Source organism: Amblyomma mixtum, chromosome 3 (genome assembly GCF_055824585.1).
Source record: "Amblyomma mixtum isolate Tamu chromosome 3, ASM5582458v1, whole genome shotgun sequence".
In the NCBI taxonomy this organism is placed as follows: domain Eukaryota; kingdom Metazoa; phylum Arthropoda; class Arachnida; order Ixodida; family Ixodidae; genus Amblyomma; species Amblyomma mixtum.
The window spans coordinates 282,852,233-282,870,443 of record NC_143014.1 but is presented as its reverse complement, the minus strand read 5'-3'; positions in this window follow the sequence as shown (position 1 = coordinate 282,870,443).

The window sequence follows — 18,211 nt, the reverse complement described above, 5'->3', positions numbered from 1 at the left end:
ATTTATTTATTTGTACAAACTTCACCTCTATTGTGCTGCTGTAGGAGTTGGTGCGAAAGGCTTAGTGTGTAACAACAAGGAACACAACAACTGCAAATAGTGCTCGGCTGCTGACCCGAAAGACGCGGGTTCCATCCTGACCGCGGCGGTTGAATTTCTTTGGAGGAGAAATTCTAGAGGCCCGTGTACTGTGCGATGTCAGTGCACGTTAAATAACCCCAGGTGGTCAAAATTTCCGGAGCCCTCCACTACGGCGTCTCTCATAGCCTTAGTCGCTTTGGGACGTTAAACCCCATAAATCAAACCAAGCCAAACAACTGCAAATACTAGAGACGCTATGAACCATACAAACCAATTACAAAAATTGCTTGAACTGTTTGTAGCTCTTAAGCACAAGTTTAAAAGAAGAGAACGGGAATTACCAGGCAAAGGATTGCAGCATGCGATTACACGCCGAGACTCTAAGCGTCCGTACGGACAAAATAAAGAGCGACGTTTAGGTGATGGAACTCCTAGATTTAGACGCTTTAACAGGAATTAACCAATCGTTTAGAAATCCGGCAAGAGGATTTAAAGGAATGCGTAAAATTTAGTGAATCAGTGCGTCCGCAAGCCATGAATGGCTTCGAGCCTAGGGGTGAAGGCGCTGTCGAAGGCTAAAAACATGGAAGGTGCTTAAGCTTCGCCTTTACGAGGAGTACGACGCGATCGCGTTATCGGACCGCCGCCGCTGATCGGCAGCCGCTGATCGGCAGCCGCGTTACAGTGAACTAGAATATTTTCCAGTGGCGCGACCGCGCCTCTCAGCCTGACGCACACCGTGTCCCCTGCAGCGGCGGCGCTGCGATCGACCACCCTTGAACGCTCGGCTCGCCTCCGCGGCGTGCGATGCCAGCACATGAGACTGGAAAGCCTGCTTCGTTATTTAGCTGAGCGTTTAACGTAGTTTTGTTTTACGCTTGCTATATGTCTTTAATATTTGAAGATATTTGGCATGTGCGGATGTTTACTGAATTGAGTGTACAATGTCGATCCCGCCATAGCAAGCAATAACAGACGAAGGCTATTGAGCGCACTGTAAACGTTTTTTTTTTTTGAGCTAAGTATTACAAACTGTCGCAGTTCCGACATATTTCGAGACACTCAATTTCGCAAAGTAACAGTTGTACGTGGGACCATTTCTCACGGGATATACGCGATTAAAATTATATATATATATATATATATATATATACCGTTTTCATTATGAACCAAGACACAAATTCACCGAATATTAGGTGTGTATAACTCATGATTCCATGCTGATACGAGAATGCACTTCAGTCAACACCATAAAAGAGATTGACGCAAAAAACAGTCGAAAAACTGCTTAATACGATTTTAATGCAGGTGTTCGTAATTTTCACTGAGATCAACTTCGTACTTCAAGCGTTTCTCTTTTTGCTATATTCAAGCAGCGAGAACAATTTCAGCGCCGCAGGATTCGTAATGAAGGAGCACCGCTCTTGTTTCGACCAAGCCATCATCAATGAACTTGCATATTAACTTAGAGTGATAAATCTATACTTTTATGCGTTGTGTCTGGTGTATATTCGTAAACTGTCATCTGGAATGCGAGGTCAAAGTTTGAATGTGATTGAAATAAACTCATTTTCCTGAAATTCTCTTTTTGTGTCGTCGCCGCTTTGCAGGTCGGGCCGGGCCCGAGCGTGCTCAGGGTCCTACAGTGTCGGGCTGGGCTTCCTGCCGGTAGGGTAGGGCCGGCCGCGGGTTGGTAATTGACGCCCGTGCGCAGCTCTATTCAAAAACCTAACCACATTTCCTTATGTGAAAAAAGTGCCATGTGCAGAGTTTAAATGGTGCAAGTATGAAGCTACAATGAAGTCAATTACAGACTTCTGTACAAGGATCAGCAGGCACCTTGAATAGCGACAACTTTCGCACGTTTCTTGTTCTTGCGTATCCTGTGTTGCACCCTGGGGCGTAGCAGTGGTTGAGCCGTTTCTTTGCACTTATTCTTGCAAGAAGTTAATACGCTCACATCAAAACACTCGTGCAATGCAACCACACTGAACGAAAAGCCAGCGCACAACTGAAGCGCCGTCGGGCGTGCTCTGAACCGCCGCCGCCGGCCGCCTTCAAGGGTGGGCGACAACAGCGCCGCCGCTTCAGAAGACACTCTCGGTGACGCGCGTAGCAAGGCGCTGCCCCCTCCGCTCGCTTCACTGGAAAATATTCTAGTTCACTGTAGCCGCGTACTAAAAAGGGAGGGAGGGGGTGGAGTGATGGCTCCGCTTTCTCCACTGACAAAACGGGATCGCAGCGCCCCCTGGCGGACTCCGCCACGGATGTAAACTTTCCGCCAGACAGACGAGACGTAATGTCAAAGTATCATCGCATCACCACGTGGCGGCACTCTCGGCCGCTCCCGCAGCGGGTTTATACCTCTCTCTCTCTGTTTCCCCGACTAGTTATGCCTGAACCATACCTTACATATCGATACATTACACATACATACCCATCAAACCATTCAAGTGCAGTGAACCATTTCGGAAATTGAATTAATCTGGTTGAATCACCTAGTCACTAAGCGTAGTCATAATTATCTATGAATGCATCAGTACATACTTCGAACCCACCGTCGTGGGTTCGGATCCCACCAGCGGCATGTGGTTGTTTTTTCTTCAGCTTTTCTAATCAGTTAGCTTTAAGCGATAACATATTAGTAATATTCTAAATCGAACAACAGCACAAAATAAATAAATGAATTCAAAAAAAATCCCTTGAGTCCCTTGGTTTCTGTGGCTGTTGGCTTCTCTCATATATATATATATATATATATATATATATATATATATATATATATATATATATATATATATATATATATATATATATGACAGAAGCCAATATACCGGGTGTCCCAGCTAACTTGAACCAAGGGTTTAAAAATGAAATATTGGGGTCAGGAGAGTGAAACTACCTGCATATTGGTGACAGGCATTTGGCGCACCACAGGAAATTTTTTGTATTGCAATTACTTAACTAGTAATTAAAATAATTTTTTTTTTATTTTTAATATTGACTTTAGACACTAAGTGTGATTCGCAAAGTTGGAGAGCACTTTCAGAAACCCCCATTCCATTATTCGCCATAAAGAAAACCTTACGTGTACCTCTTTTTTCGAGCTCGAAAGAAAGCCCGCGAAATACAAAAAAAAACCACGTGACGAGCGCATTCGCGCGCCGCGATCGTGCTGCTCTCAACCGTGCTTTCAGTGAACGAAATCAGCTCCGGTATTCATTCGGCGGCCCCGTTTCAGAGGCAGGCCGATATCTTGGTGGTGGTTTCTTCGGCCGTGTCAGCCAGTTCGCGCGTGACGGTGTAAATTGCAGCGAGTGCGCTGCGCTTTGCAGTCGCGATAAAGACTGCCAAGCTCGAAGTTTTCAAATGAGAGGAGTTTTATTTGCCAGTTGCAAAGAAAATAAAAGTGGCGGTTTATGGCTTGGCTGTGCGGCGATGACAGCCGTGGCATGCGGTTGTCCTGACTCCATTTCATTTCGGTTTCTTACCAATTATAAAAAGTGCTCGAATAGGTCACCTTGTGCGACGATACAGCTATGGCATCTTGTAACCAAATCAGCCGTTGCATTTCGTATGACAGCCTCAGGCATGTTTAAACAGACTTCCGTTATTTTGTCTTTAAGGTCTTGCGGTGTGGAAGTTGGTGTGCTGTACACCTTGTCCTTGATATGACCCCACAAAAAGTAGTCCAGAGGTGTCATATCAGGAGACCTGGCTGGCCAGTTCACGGGACCTAGTCGTCCTATCCATTTCTGCGGGAACGCTGCGTCGAGCCAGGTCCGAGCCTTGGCGCTGCTGTGCGCGGGGGCGCCATCGTGTTGAAACCACATATTTGTGGCCCTGGCGAGCGGTAGATCCGAAAGGAAGTCGTCAACGGGTCCTCTGAGGATATCATTGGTGTAGCGATCTGCTCTCAGCGTCTGGTCGAAAAACACAGGCCCGATCAAACTACCGTCGAAAAGTCCACACCAAACACTAAATGACCACTGGTACTGGTGCTGCGTCTGTAAAACCCAGTAGGGATTTGAATCGCTCCAGTAATGAGCATTGTGCAGGTTCACCTGTGAATTGCGCGAAAAACTAGCTTCGTCACTCCATATCACTTTGTTCAAAAAATCCGGGTCGTCCTGCATCTTTATCAGAATCCAATTAGCAAAATCGGTCCTGTTTTGGAAGTCCCGTGGCAACAGATTTTGATGAAGCTGTACGTGGTACGGATGCAGGCGGTGTTTGCGCAGTATTCGCCAAACTGATGACCTGGAGACTCCGGTATCCTCGCTCACGCTGCGCACGCTTGCTTGGGGTTCCAGAGCGAACAGCGATAAAATATGCGTCTCGAAGTCCTCGTCAAAAACAGGTGCTCTGTGTCGTGTGGACGTAAAACTGCCCATCCGTCGCAGCGTCTCGAAGGCACGCAGGATCGTTACTGAACTTGGCCGCCTGCCTGGGTGCCATTGTTGCATAAGGTCTGCAGCGCGCCTTCTGTTCCCATGACATGCACCTAGAGCCAGAACCATGTCTGCTTTCTCTTCATTTGTAAACGGCATGTCTGCAGTGCTAGTAATCACTACACCAAAGATTCAGTCTCGCATGAGAGTGGCATAAGAAGAGCACACGACAAACTGTGCTTCACCGCTGCTTCCAGCTTTCAAAATCCTCATTAGGAAACTGCAACACACAGCCGCCAACACCTCGCGGCGAAACATTATTCCCTGTATTTCTCTTTTGCTTCTGAGTGACAAAGCAGACTCGCCATCTCAGTATCTTATCAGATTGGGACTAAGTCGTCGTCGCCGGGTGCCAACTAGCTGACGCGGACGAAAAACCCCCGCCAAGATATCGGCCTGCCGCTGCAACGGGGCCGTCGAATAAAGGCCGGAGCTGATTTCGTTCACTGAAAGCACGGTTGAGAGCAGCACGATCGCGACGCGCAAATGTGCTCGTCACGTGATTTTTTTTGTATTTCGCGGGCTTTCTTTCGAGCTCGGAAAAAGAGGTACACGTAAGGTTTTCTTTATGGCGAATAATGGAATGCGGGTTTCTGAAAGTGCTCTCCAACTTTGCGAATCACATTTAGTGTCTAAAGTCAATATTAAAAAATCTAAAAAAATTATCTTAATTACTAGTTAAGTAATTGCGATACAAAAAATTTCCCGTGGTGCGCCAAATGCCTATCACCAATATGCAGGTAGTTTCACTCTCCTGACTCCAATATTTCATTTTTAAACCCTTGGTTCAAGTTAGCTGGGACACCCGGTATATATATATATAAAGGAGTTTGGATTGGAGAGAGAGTGAAAGAGAGAAAAGACAGAATAATTCGTAAAATAATGAAGCATAAAAAGAAAATACTGAGAGCTTTAGCAAGGTAGTCGATGCGATTCCAGCAAGAAATTTTGAACAGCGTCACAAACAGACCTGTGGCTGAACCCAAGTGTGGTGGCACCAAATGATAGCAAGTGTGGGCTGCTCAAACTAAGGCCAAGTTGCTGTAAGGGCAACTCCAGCAGTCTTCTTTTCAAAGAGGTGAAACGACGACAATGGAGCCAAAAATGATCGATAGATTCAGGCTCACGGCAAAATGCGCAGAGGGGAGATAACGCCAAACCAGACCTGTACAGATAGAAATTTAGAGGGGGGATGCGGCAGCGCAACCTCGTCAGAGATACTTCTAGCTGCCGAGATGGACAAATTTTCCTGCTCCAGGAATATTTCAGATGCTGATATTACACCTATGTTAAAAGTGTTGCGTCTTGCACGCTTAATAGCGCTCGTCGCCAGAACCTGGATGCTGTGATATACGCTGTAGCCGGGATGATGGGCAACACAGGGCCGCCTAGGGAAGCCTTTGCAAGGTTATCAGCGATCTCATTGACCGTCACGCTGCTGTGGCCGGGTACCCATATCAAGTGAACAAGGCTCAAATGCGAAGGAAGAAGCGATAAAAAAGTGCTTGAAGTGGGACAGTCAACATGCGATGCGAGGGACGAACACAAAGATAAAGAATCGGTAATGACTGCCACTGCAGAAATAGAAGGATCAAGCTTGGGCAGAGCAAGAACTACTGCCAGAAACTCAGCTTGAAAAATAGGGGTGAAATCCGGAAGGCGCAGCGAAAAGGACCAGTCTAAACTCGGGCAGTAAATTCCCACCCCTGCATTTTCGTTGCACTGAGAGGCATCGGTTGCTATTGCAATTTCTGTAGGTAGGGACCTTAAATGATCCTCTAATAGACCATTTAAAATACGGGGTGGTAAAAGTTTCGCGCTTTGAGGAAAAATGTTGTCGAAAACAATGTGGACAGAGGACCCACTGCTTAATGCTGGAAGGATGTTGTAAATCTGCACGTTTAAAGGCTCAAGCAGCCTTTGCACGAACACAACTTGTGAGGTATGAAAACGAGGCCAGTGGACACCAAAAAAGGAGGTCCGCTGGCAACAGAAAATGCTTTGCGAACGGTGAAAATGGGATTCAAAGATTTTGAGGAAAGTCTGCACAGTTGGAAAGTGAAATCGGGATAACAGAGGAGGAATGCGGGCCTCAAGGTACAGCACATTGGTAGCCACGAATTTGGGGACGCCAAGGCACATCCGAAGCACCTCCCTCTCCAAAAGGATGAGAGGACGAAGTTTGTATGAAGCCGAGCCTGAAAACAACACAGAGACAAATTTAAAATTGGCCTAACATACAATACGTAAATCATTAGGACCGTATCCCTGCGCATGCCGTACCTGTGACTACATAACCTCCGTAACATGCCTGCGGCACGAGTCCCTTTTACAGCAACATGGTCAATGTGAGGCCGCCAGGTGAGTTTGTAGTCATAAATGACGCCCAGGTATTTTAGGGATTGAACTTGAGGTATTGGATGAAATTTGCATGAAAGAGAGAGCACGACAGGATCCTGTAGAGGAAAAACAAGGACGGCACACATGTTAACATTTAATGTGAGGTGTAAACTGCTCAACCAGCGCTCAAGAGAACTCAAATATGATTGCAACTGATCATAGAGGGAATGTATATCGGGCGCAGCCGCAAAAAATGCTATGTCGTCCGCATAGACGTAAGTGCGAACATGGTGGTGGAGAGGAATGGAGCTCAGAAGAATATTGAACAGCACAGGCGAAAGGACAGTTCCTTGCGGAACACCTCTCGTCTGTTTGTATCTCTCGGACTTTACCCCATTATGGACGCAGAAGAATTCCCTGTTATAGAGAAACGCAGATATCCAAGCAACTAAATATTCTGGAAACTGAAGGGACTGTAACCTGTGTATTAGGATAGAATGCTCTACACTGTCATAAGCTTTAGAGACGTCGAGCGTAACCAAAGCAGCATACAGGCGTTGACGACGAGCTAGAAGAATACGACTCTCAAGATCTACATGTGCATTCTATATCGAACATCGCGGCCGGAAGCCGAGTTGACACGGGCTGAGAATAGTTCTGCGGTCCACAAAGGCAGAAACCCGCATAAGTAACAACCTTTCTATTAATTTTACCACGTTTGGTGTTAGAGAAATAGTCCTAATATTTTCCAATTCATAGCCTCCACCCTGGTTTTTAAGTAAAGGGATCACCTTGGCCAGCTTCCACTCAGAAGGGATCCAAGCGTGTTTGATAGAATAGTTGACCAGGTGTAACAAAGAGTCCGGAGACGCCTCAAATAGAATCTTGAGCATCTTTGAAGTAACACCGTCAGGACCGGGAGCAGAAGCTGGTAATCTTTGAACAACTTGAGAAAGCTCCGAAAGAGTGACTTTAGTGAAATAATTATCTGGCGTCCTTTGCGCAAACAACATGGGACGTAAAGGAAATAGAGACGAGAACCGCTTATGCAAGCCCACGGCAATTGGTTCAACCACCTCGATAGCTTTCTTTGGAGACATAACTAATGACTGTAAATCACGAGAAGGCAGGACCTGTTTCCTGGACCGTAAAAAGCCAAATAATGACTGTCAGTTGCCTGATTTTGAAAGAAAATCAAAATGTTCAGTCATATTTCTCTTTCGCACGAGAAACTGTGCGTTTAAAGGTGACTGCTATGAATTTATAATATTTCCAGTTATTTGGGCATTGGTTATAAAGAAGCTTTTTCCATGCTGCCTTCCTCCGCCTGTAATCCCTCGTACAGTCCGCGTTCCACCAATGATTGAGGAATTGCCATTTGAGGGCCGCACCAGGAACTCCGACTTTTTCCGCCAATCCTCTAAAGCCAGGCATATGCTTGTTGACTGGTGATCTTCGGCGATGTTAGAAACTGACGCGAGGGCAGAGCGCAACATCGTCTCAAATTTGTCATAATTTACATGCGTCCGCAACGGACGAGCCGCAGGTGTTACACGACATAAAATATCAAAACGAACAGGTATATGGTCACTTGAGGAGCCGCAATCAACAGTCGACCAATTCATTATGCCAATTCCAGGACTGGTGAATGTAAGATCTAAAACATATTTAGACTGAGCGCAAAGGTAAGTGGCTGATCCAGAATTTGAACACGTAAGGCTGTTATCAGAAACCCAGTCCCAAAGGCGCTTCCCACATAGATTTGTGCGGTAGCCCCAAGACACATGCTGTGAATTGAAATCTCCAGCCATGAGAAGTGGGTTTCCACACCTAGCGAGAAGCGAATCTAGCGGTCTAGTATCCTGGACACCATAGGGGAAATAAACATTTACTTAGGAAAATGGGGAGCACCCAGGAAGAAGAAAGTCTAATGCCAAAATCTCACAGTCAGGGGACATTAGCTGAAAAGATACCTTATCCTTGTGGCAAAGTTTTGAAGAAACTAACGTTAGCAAACCCCGTCCTCGTGACTGGCGATCTAGACGAAATGAACGATAATTTTTAAAGTGAAAATGTTTGTCGGCTGAAAGCCACGTTTCTTGAAGAATAATGACATCCGGATTAGGCTGGGAAGAAATACAGTGTAAATCTGTTGAAGCTGTAAGAATAGAGCGACAGTTCCACTGCAAAACTCGCAACGACGCTATGGTTTCGAAAGCAGAGCAGCAGCAACGGCCTGCTCTAAAATGGTGTCCTTCGGCATATTGCCAAGCTGCTTCTTCTTTGATTTGGATTGTGAACGAGAAGTAGATGAAGGAGATATCGGGGACCCGCTACGCTTTAGGACCCGCACGTCAGGCTCCATCATCTCGGAATCGGAGATAACTCCAGCGTCACTGGAAGTACCCGAGGTAAGAACAGTGTTGGGTGCAGAAGTTTGTTCCTGGGGCTGAGATGTTGCAGATAGAGAAGAACGGACCAGAGCAGGGGTAATTACATTCGATAGAGAAGCCAAACTGGTCTGCACAGCATTAGTGAGCTGGGAAGCGAGGACGTTAGTGAGGCATTCCGAAACACTTGCTGCAATTTTCTCTACCATTTTTGTCATGGACGCTTCCACAGCAGACGCAATTGCCTGAGTCAGCGTTGTCATTCCCTGACGAGCGGTCACCCCTGCATACCCGTAGGCCCGTTCCTTAATTTCCAGTATAGCTTCTCGGCGCGAACATCGTTTCCGGTCTATAACCTCCAGGATCTGAATCTCCTGCGCACGAGAGGGGCAGTTGGAAGAATTAGCAGCGTGGGCGCCACCGCAAAGGCAGCACTTCTCGTTGTGCTCAGAGCAAGTGCTCGTAGCATGATCTTCTCCACAGTGACAGCAGCGCAAGGTGGATTTACAACCGCCGGCGCTATGGCCATAGCGCCAGCAGTTGGTGCACTGCACAGTCCTAGGCGACAACTGATCAACCCGAAAAATTAGAGGCCAGGCCTTTATTTCACTGGGGAAGACGTGCCGGCAAAGGTGGCAATTACCGACTCAGTGGGCACCCGCATGTTGCCAACATCTCGGTCACCGCGGTGCACAGCAACAACACCTGCGGAGGACAGCAGATCAAGGGTCTCAACTGGAGACAGCGAAGAGTCGACGCCTCGGACAATGCCCTTCGTGCAAGCCAGATGAGGCGGAATAAAAGAGCTTACCCGGAGAGATGCGAAAGACGAGGTAGCTAGGAGATCTCTGACGCAGGCGAGGTCTGAGGACCTGCAGAGAATACCGTCGCGTCCAAACTGGCGGACCTCACTGATGGCTTCATAATGAGAAGTGGCTGACTGGAGCGCAGCCCGAACAATTCCAGGATTGGTCATCTTGATGGCACCAGCGCAACCGGGATGCAGCCGACGCCACTGCGCAAAAAAGCCTCCAAGGGCAAGACATCAGGGGAAAGGGATGCCGACCAGGAGGAAATCCCCTGGCCGGGAGAGAGGGTAGACATACCCCGGGCTTACGGCCTCACCGTGTGCTTGATGCCCACAAAACGATAAGGGCAAAGGCTCCTAACACTACAATTACAATACAATATATATAAAAAGTTCTGCAAAAAAAAAATTGTAAAATGGTTATGCTGCCAGGCGACTGCAAATTGTCAGAATAATTGTGTTCATAATATATGCTGTTAACAAGATTAGATAGTTACCTTTTATACAGGAGAGTTAGCGTGCATGTTTCTATTGAAAACTTAGAGGATGTGGTATGTGATGTCTATTCCATTTCGTGCAGTTCTAGTAACGCCCCTGTGTTTTGAGATATGCACGTCTAAAATTTCAGCCTAATCCCTCTAATTGCACATGCGACAGCGCGGCTCTCAGCATTAGGCTCCTCCCTGGTGTGTTGCAACTGTTGCCTACCGTGCTCCGTACGACAAGAATGTGGACTGTCAGGTGATGGTGAGTACTTTTTTTCTTGGCCAGCGAAACCGAAGTATGGCTGTGCGGAGGGGAGGCCTGCTTCCTTAAGCGATCGCTATTCGAGTATGTGATAAGACGTGGTGCCACTTTGCACTGCGCATGCAGTAAATGCAGCGATAGGGCACTGCTGACGAAGAGAGAAAATTAATCAACGCCGCCTGTCACTACACTTTTTTGTCAGACGGAGCGCGACACCCAAGAGCTGCGTCACACCATAGAGGAGCTTCTTGCCGAGTACCGCGCTCTCGCATGCGTAATTAGACGGATTGGGCTGAAACTTTAGACATGCATATGTCAGGAAACAGGTGCGTTACCGAAATTTTGCAAAATAAATCAGTCATAAAATGCCACTACCTCTAAGTTTTCAATATAAACATGCATGCTACCTGCAGTGAATAAAAGGTTAATTATTGCATATAGTGAATTGCTGATATTAGGGTGGCAATTATCCTCTCAATTTGCCGCAGCCTGGCCCCATATTTCATGTACAAAAACAACTTTTGTGAAGTGCTCTGTATATTCTTTTAACAAATCCAGAGAGTCTAACCTTGAACCCCCCACATTTATGGGAAGCAAGAGTACGATCGCACTGGGCTGTTTAAATTACCTGCGCGAGGTCATGTAGTTCTGACGTCACTACTCTGTCGCTGAGCCCTTTTTCGGCCATGCCACCCGCCAACGCGAACAGCGGCTTTCCTGCAACACGAGGCCTTTAACGATACCGCGTTAAAAAAAACCTATCGAAACTGCGGCATATGAAACAAACGGCTTTCTCTTGAGTTGCCTCGATATAATTAACGACGAGTTGCCTGTGCGGATTCTAGACAGTAGAAGAGTTTTCTAGTAGCGGCCGGATTAGTGATTTGTACATTATAGTTTCGTATCTTTTCTGATCCATAGGGGAGCCTTGCGCACTAGACCCTGCGACTCCAGGAGTTCGATGTCATCCTGTTTACAATTTAGAAAGAAAACACCTATGCAGACTGCTTGCCACGGGTGCCACTAGGCCAACCATCGTGCAATGACCCACCGAGATCTTGTTTTCTATCAGCTTCAGTACTTCCGATCAGGAGCAACGCGTTGTATCTTATTTGCTCAACCTCCATTATTTCCTCGAAATTAGGAATGGTTCACTGTTGGCAGTTTACACACGCACACTGTCTCACTGTGCAGCCATGGGCAAAAGTGAGAGCGCCTCCACCCCTTCGTGATCCTGAACTTGCCGCTCTGAATGGGGCACCGCTGACGAAGCCCTCCTGCTGTCGATACGGCGCCCTGTGATGGTTTCTGCAGCAGGAGGGCTTCGTCAGGTGGCACCGACATGCAGAGCAGCAAGCTTCGGATCACGAAGGGTGGAGGCGCTCTTACTTTTGCCCACGGCTGATCCTGCATAATGACGTCCTCGTGCTAAGAACTAAGAAATGAAGGTTCTAAGAATACTGAGGATATCCTTTTGATCTGAAGAGGAGAAAGAACGTGTTCGGGACGACGTCAACGTCGCCTATCTCAACGCCGTCGTGACTGCGTGTAGCGCAACAGAAGTCAGAGAAGGCCAGTATCCTGTTACCTCGGCAATATTTGCGGCTCTTTGCCTGGCTCGGGTCAAAACGCACACATTGCGCTCACCATTGCAGCTTTCATGCGGCTGGAGTTTGTTTGCCATGCGTTATTAAAGTGCCGGAGCGTAGAAGGCGCCGCACAAGATGCCTGACAATATTGCCTTTGTGCACAGTGAGCGCGCTCGGCCGCTCGGTGTGCTACCCGCCTCAAAGTTCTTCTTTGACGTGGGTTCGGAGGCGTCGATATATAGAGGCGCATGCCGGAAAACACCAGCGTACACATTGACATCATTAGTTCCAAATGAGCTACAAATTTCCGCACTTTCATATTTTTGTGCGAACGCCATATACGCGACTAATGAGCGACCGTGTTTATGCCTTTGCTTTTCAGAATAACAGTGGTTCCCATTCGTAAACCAGTTTAACAGTAGCTTAAAACAGCTTTCACTTAAGTTGCCTTGCGTCATTGACAAGTCAGCTTGTCTAATTTATGACTGATAACTACGAAACTATGACGTCTTTCAAAGCCTGGTATTCTATATTTGTGCAAATTATGACATGCTCAAAAGCTAAATTTTGTGCAGTATGTGGAGCTGTCTGTGTTGGTTTCCAGTAATACAGTATAATTATTAAATTTTGATTGGCTTTTGCGCCTGAAGAGTTAAAGTTTATGTAAATAATTATGTAGCAACGACGCAGAACAATTGAAGTTAAGGCCAAATTTCAAGCAAATCACACTGGTACATGTAGGTATATGGCTGCCAAAGTTGAACAGTACAAATCATCGAACATTCAAAGCCACAGAAATTCCAGTATGCTTGAATGAGTTCAAGGTGCGGCAAATACTCTGTGCATATTGATTTTTTATTTATTTATTTATTCATTCATACTGCTACCCCTTACTGTCGGGAATTATAGCAGGGTGCGAAAAACAAACGTTTCACAAAACAGCCACACATAAGCAATAATATAACAGTACAAGTTGGAGCTTTGCGGCTATCACTGCATGCATTATCTGGTAGGTAAGGTTCCTATGAGCCATCGTACCTATCAGATGATGCATAAAGGAGGCGCCCCCTGAAGAAACTATATATCTGATCATGGGCTTGTAAGCAGCTTTTATTAGCACGAGTGAACAAGGGACGCTCCTACTAATGCAAAAAAATAGACAACCATAAAGGTCCAAGGAACAAGTGTAATGCATGGCACCCAGATGTAGATGACACATTAATAACAGAGTTTTCGTATGGAGTCGTGGTTATCACAGCTGCAGCTGGTTTACGACATTTATCTTAATTATGCTCAGTGATGTTTAAATTTTTATGTTTGACAGGCAGGTTATTGCTGATTGAGGAGGATTATTTACTGTGCGTGCAAGTATGCGTTATACTGATTGCTCTTGCTGAGCTTTTACATAAAACAGCCGCATATAAAGCATCCATATTATCACAACCTGCTCAGAAGAGGTCCAAGAGAGGCGCTGTGTAAGGTCCCGAAACGTTATTATGCTACCTTGAGAACTCGAATCTCTGCAGCTTTCATGGTGTGATGAACTGCGGGTCACTTGTATTGAATCACTATCTCCTGAGTGGGTGGGCAGGGTAGCTACTTTTGTACTCAATATCAAGTGAGCTGCGCGTAAAGATTTAGCTAATGCGGTCCCCATGCTTTCAACTAAAATTTGGAAGTTTCCAGCAAGGATGTATATAATAGCCCGAACATGAAACCACCTAAGGCAACATTTCGTCTTTCCATGACAAGAGGCGTGGCACTCTGGTAAGATTGACGCTATCTCAACCAGCTAACGAACAATAATTAAAGTAGGACCACATTTCAGAGAAAGGAGTTCATAGCCCGCAGTGACAGCACACTAGTCAGGTATAAATTCACACGCAGTCGATTTGCGTACTCGAACACAAACACCACCACGACTTGGCCTGTTTATGAAAAAAGAGCTATAATTGGGCAGCTGTATCGCGTCTTGTGCAGAACTGTACCATGTTTCTTTCAGCATGAAAATGTCAATGATAGCAAGCTGGTTAAATAAATATTTGAGTTCGGCAGTTTTGTCTGCAGCAGAGCGTGTGTTCAGATGCGAAACATGAAGTGGAGGGTTCGTTCCAGAAGGATCCTTCTTGAAGTCATGTAAAGTACATACTCGTTAGTGGTCATTTTAATTTAATTGTCATGTATTGCCTCAAACTTTCTGCATTGCTAAGATTGCAGTTTGAGCAAGTCATCTGCACACTTGACCACGTGCGCATCCTCTCCTTCACGAGGTCTGAGGAACACATGGCCACTTCCGAGCCACGCAAACTGATAAGCGCTTTCTTTCGAAGAGTTTTTTGTTCTTGAAAGCAAAGCCCTGTTTTGCCATGTAAAATTCTTTTGCAATGTATATGTCATCTCTCTTTTACGCCTGTTTGGAACCACTTGTCTCGTGTTTCTTGTATTGCAATTCTGACGATTGCACCTCGAACTTCTCCTAGCGTTTTTTGTCAAGCAATGAGCAGCCAATATGTCACTAGCCTTCAGTTCAGGTATAGTTCGTTTGGTAGCAAGGTTGTTTGCACATTATCAAACCTCCCATCTCTCATGTGTATCCGAAGGGCAATTACTGTACCAAATACCGTAATTTTACTTGGATGGCCCGGCAGAATGTACACATTCATTGAAGACTTAAGCGAAAAAAAGGGCTAAAGAGCCTCCAAACTAACCGTTAGACATAAGCTTGCAACTAAAAAGTCTGACGCTAAGGCAATATATTAACGCGATAACGTTAACGCTCTCGTTCTGCACAAAATCCAGCGTCGTCTGCGTTTTGAAGCAACCTAGGCACTCCTAGGAAGGAGAAGCTCCTAGAAAGGAGAAGCAACCTAGGCACTCCCCCTAGGCCACGTGACGTTCTGGCGTCAACACAAAAACTCACTCAAGGTTGCTCGGGAAGAGAAACCTGGTTCGCACAAGCCCTACCAGTGGCAGCACCTGCAATCACGGAGGAGTGGCGGATGGCTTAACCGCTCCGCCCCTGCGCCAGGAGGAGTATCAGGGCTAGCAGGGATCGATAAAGTCGAGAATCACCATTTCCGCATACATGAAAATTAACACATTAAAGCCATCCCTCCATGCTCCTAAGATAGAACTTAAGCGTCGCCTCCAATTTCTTTAGTTACTCCCTTCCGCAGCTCTGAAAAAGGAACCATGACAAATTTTGGCGCTCCTTAACGGGAAACTGCATAGGTTTTGGAAATCAACGAGCTTAAGAGGGTCGAATGTTTGAAACTTGCAGGTAAAGCATGCGGAGTCATTTTGGGCTAGCGCTTCAAATAGTGAAGTAATCGCCGATTAAAATCTGGACGCCCTTCAAGCTTCTCCGCAGCGCACAACGCCAAGTGGGGGGCCGCATGATGACGTCATCGAAGGTATCGGCACATTTCCAACGCACAAAAGCCTGCTTTCAAGGAAAAAACAAACGCCACCAAAGGCAAACCCTGCCGAGAGTTGTTTGGCAGCGTCTAACGAGTCAGGGCATGGTGCGGCTGACGACAGCGGTAATTTGAAGTCATACCTTCCTTGACGTCACGCTGAATTTTTCTGCACCCCTCTGGTGCACTGAGGAGAAGCACGAACTTCAATCTTCGATTACGTCACTATTTTAAATACTAGTGCGAAAACAGTTGGCATGCTTTACCTACAGCCTACATAGATTTGAATCCTCGAATATCTCAAAATTCTCAAAAAAAGTGCTGCAGTTGGCCTGTAAGCGCCCAAAGTATTCAAGTAACTTAGATATCAATGAACAGGTGTCTTGTTGGTGACGCATCCGACATGGCCGAGCACTTCAAGTGCTATTTCCAATCTGTGTTTTTCCCACCGCTTCCCAATGCAGTTCATAACAACCAGCCTCTGATATTCCAGAGAATTTCACAACTTATAGTGCTGTTTTCACGTGATGCTTAATTCTAAAACTAAATCCTCGGTAGGAAAGAGCAGCATACCTGATAACTTGTTGCACTCCTTAGGTGCACTGCACTGCTTAGGTAGCAATGGACATCCCGGCAGTAAAGAAATAGGAATTAAAGAAAGCCTTCGGAGCAATGCTAATGGGGAACCCATTCTTGAGAATCGGGTAACAGCAGATCTGCCAAACGACGGAGCGTAGATTGTGCTAGAAAAACTAGACATCTTATATGCGCAATTCCTTATGACCTCCAGATTATCAGAAGCTTCTAAGAACGCTAAAATTATCTTCTTTCAGGAGAAAGGAGACGGCAAGGAGTTGAAAAAATTAGAGACCAGTAAGCTTGCTTTCCGTTGCCTACGAAGTATTTACCAAGTTAATCGCTAATAGAGTCAGGACAATCTGGACTTCAATCAACCAAATTATCAGGCAGGCTATTATAAAGGATACAAGACAACAGACTACTTCGCTATGAATCAGGTGATTGAAAAATGTGCGGAGTTTAATCAACCCCTATACGTATATAGCTTTCATTGGTTACGAGAAACCATTTCACTCAGTGAAAACTTCTGCAGTCGTGAAGGCATTGCGTAATCAAGGTGTAGAAGAATCTTATGCGAAAATTCTGGAAGATATCTATAGCCGCTGCATAGCTGCCATAGTCCTCCATTAAGACAGCAATAAAATTCCAATAAGGATGAGTGCCAGGCAGGAAAAAATGATCTCTCCAAAGCTATTCACCACCCGTTAATAGGAGATTTTCAGATGCCTAGATTGGAAATACTTCGGGATAGGAGTTAGAGAAGAATACCTAAGTAATCTGCGATTCGCTGATCAGATTGCCTTGCTAAGTCATTCAGGAGATGAACTGCAAAGCATGATCCATGTGTTAGACAGGCGGAGCAAAACAGTGGGTCTGAAAGTCAATATGCAGAAAACTAAAGTAATGTTCAACTGTCTCCAACAGTCTCACAAAGGAACAGCACTTCACAATTGGTTGCAAGCTGCTGGAAGTGCTCAGAGAATACGTCACTTAGGACAAGTGGTGACCACTGATCCGGATCGTGAGAGGGCAATAGCTAGAAGAATAAGAATGGGATGGAGCGCATATGGCAGGTTCTCTCAGGTAAGGAATTGCAGTTTGCCAATATCCCTCAAGACAAAATTATACAACAGGTTACCGGTACTCATCTATGGGGTAGAAATGTGAGGGCTAACGAAAGAGGTTCAGTTTAAGTTAGGGAGAACGCAGTGGGGTATGAAAAAAATAATGATAGGTGTAACGTTAAGAGGCCCGAAGCGGGCAGAGTAGGTGACTGAACAAAGGCGGTTAATGAGATCCTTGTCGAAATCAAAAGGGGGAAATGGGCTTGGGCAGGGACTGTAATGCGAAGGCAAGATAACCGCTGGTCCTTAATGGCGACGGGGAGGATTCCAAAAAAATGGAAGCGTACCAGGGGCGTCAGAAAGCTAGGTGGGCGGAGGTGTTAGGATGTTTGCGGGGATACAGTGGCCGCAGCTGGCAAGTGACAGGGATGATTGGAGATGCACGGGAGAGACCTTTGCCCTGCAGTGGACGTAATCAGGCTGCTTCTGATGATGTTAATGAGGTACACATTTCTTTTGCAGCCTCTTAGGTGCATGCAATTGTTTGTGGCTGCTACTCCACCACAAAAGACACTGCAGCCGTAGCAACTACCCGTTGGGTACGTAGTGACTATCAGGTTTTCTGCTGATGTTCTTTTATTATCGAAGTGAAAATAATGAAGGTAGCAAGGTCGGGCACTGTGCAAGAAATAGTGCAAGTGGACTGTCACTAGCCCGTTCTGGGCTAGTACATGCTGCCAAACTGC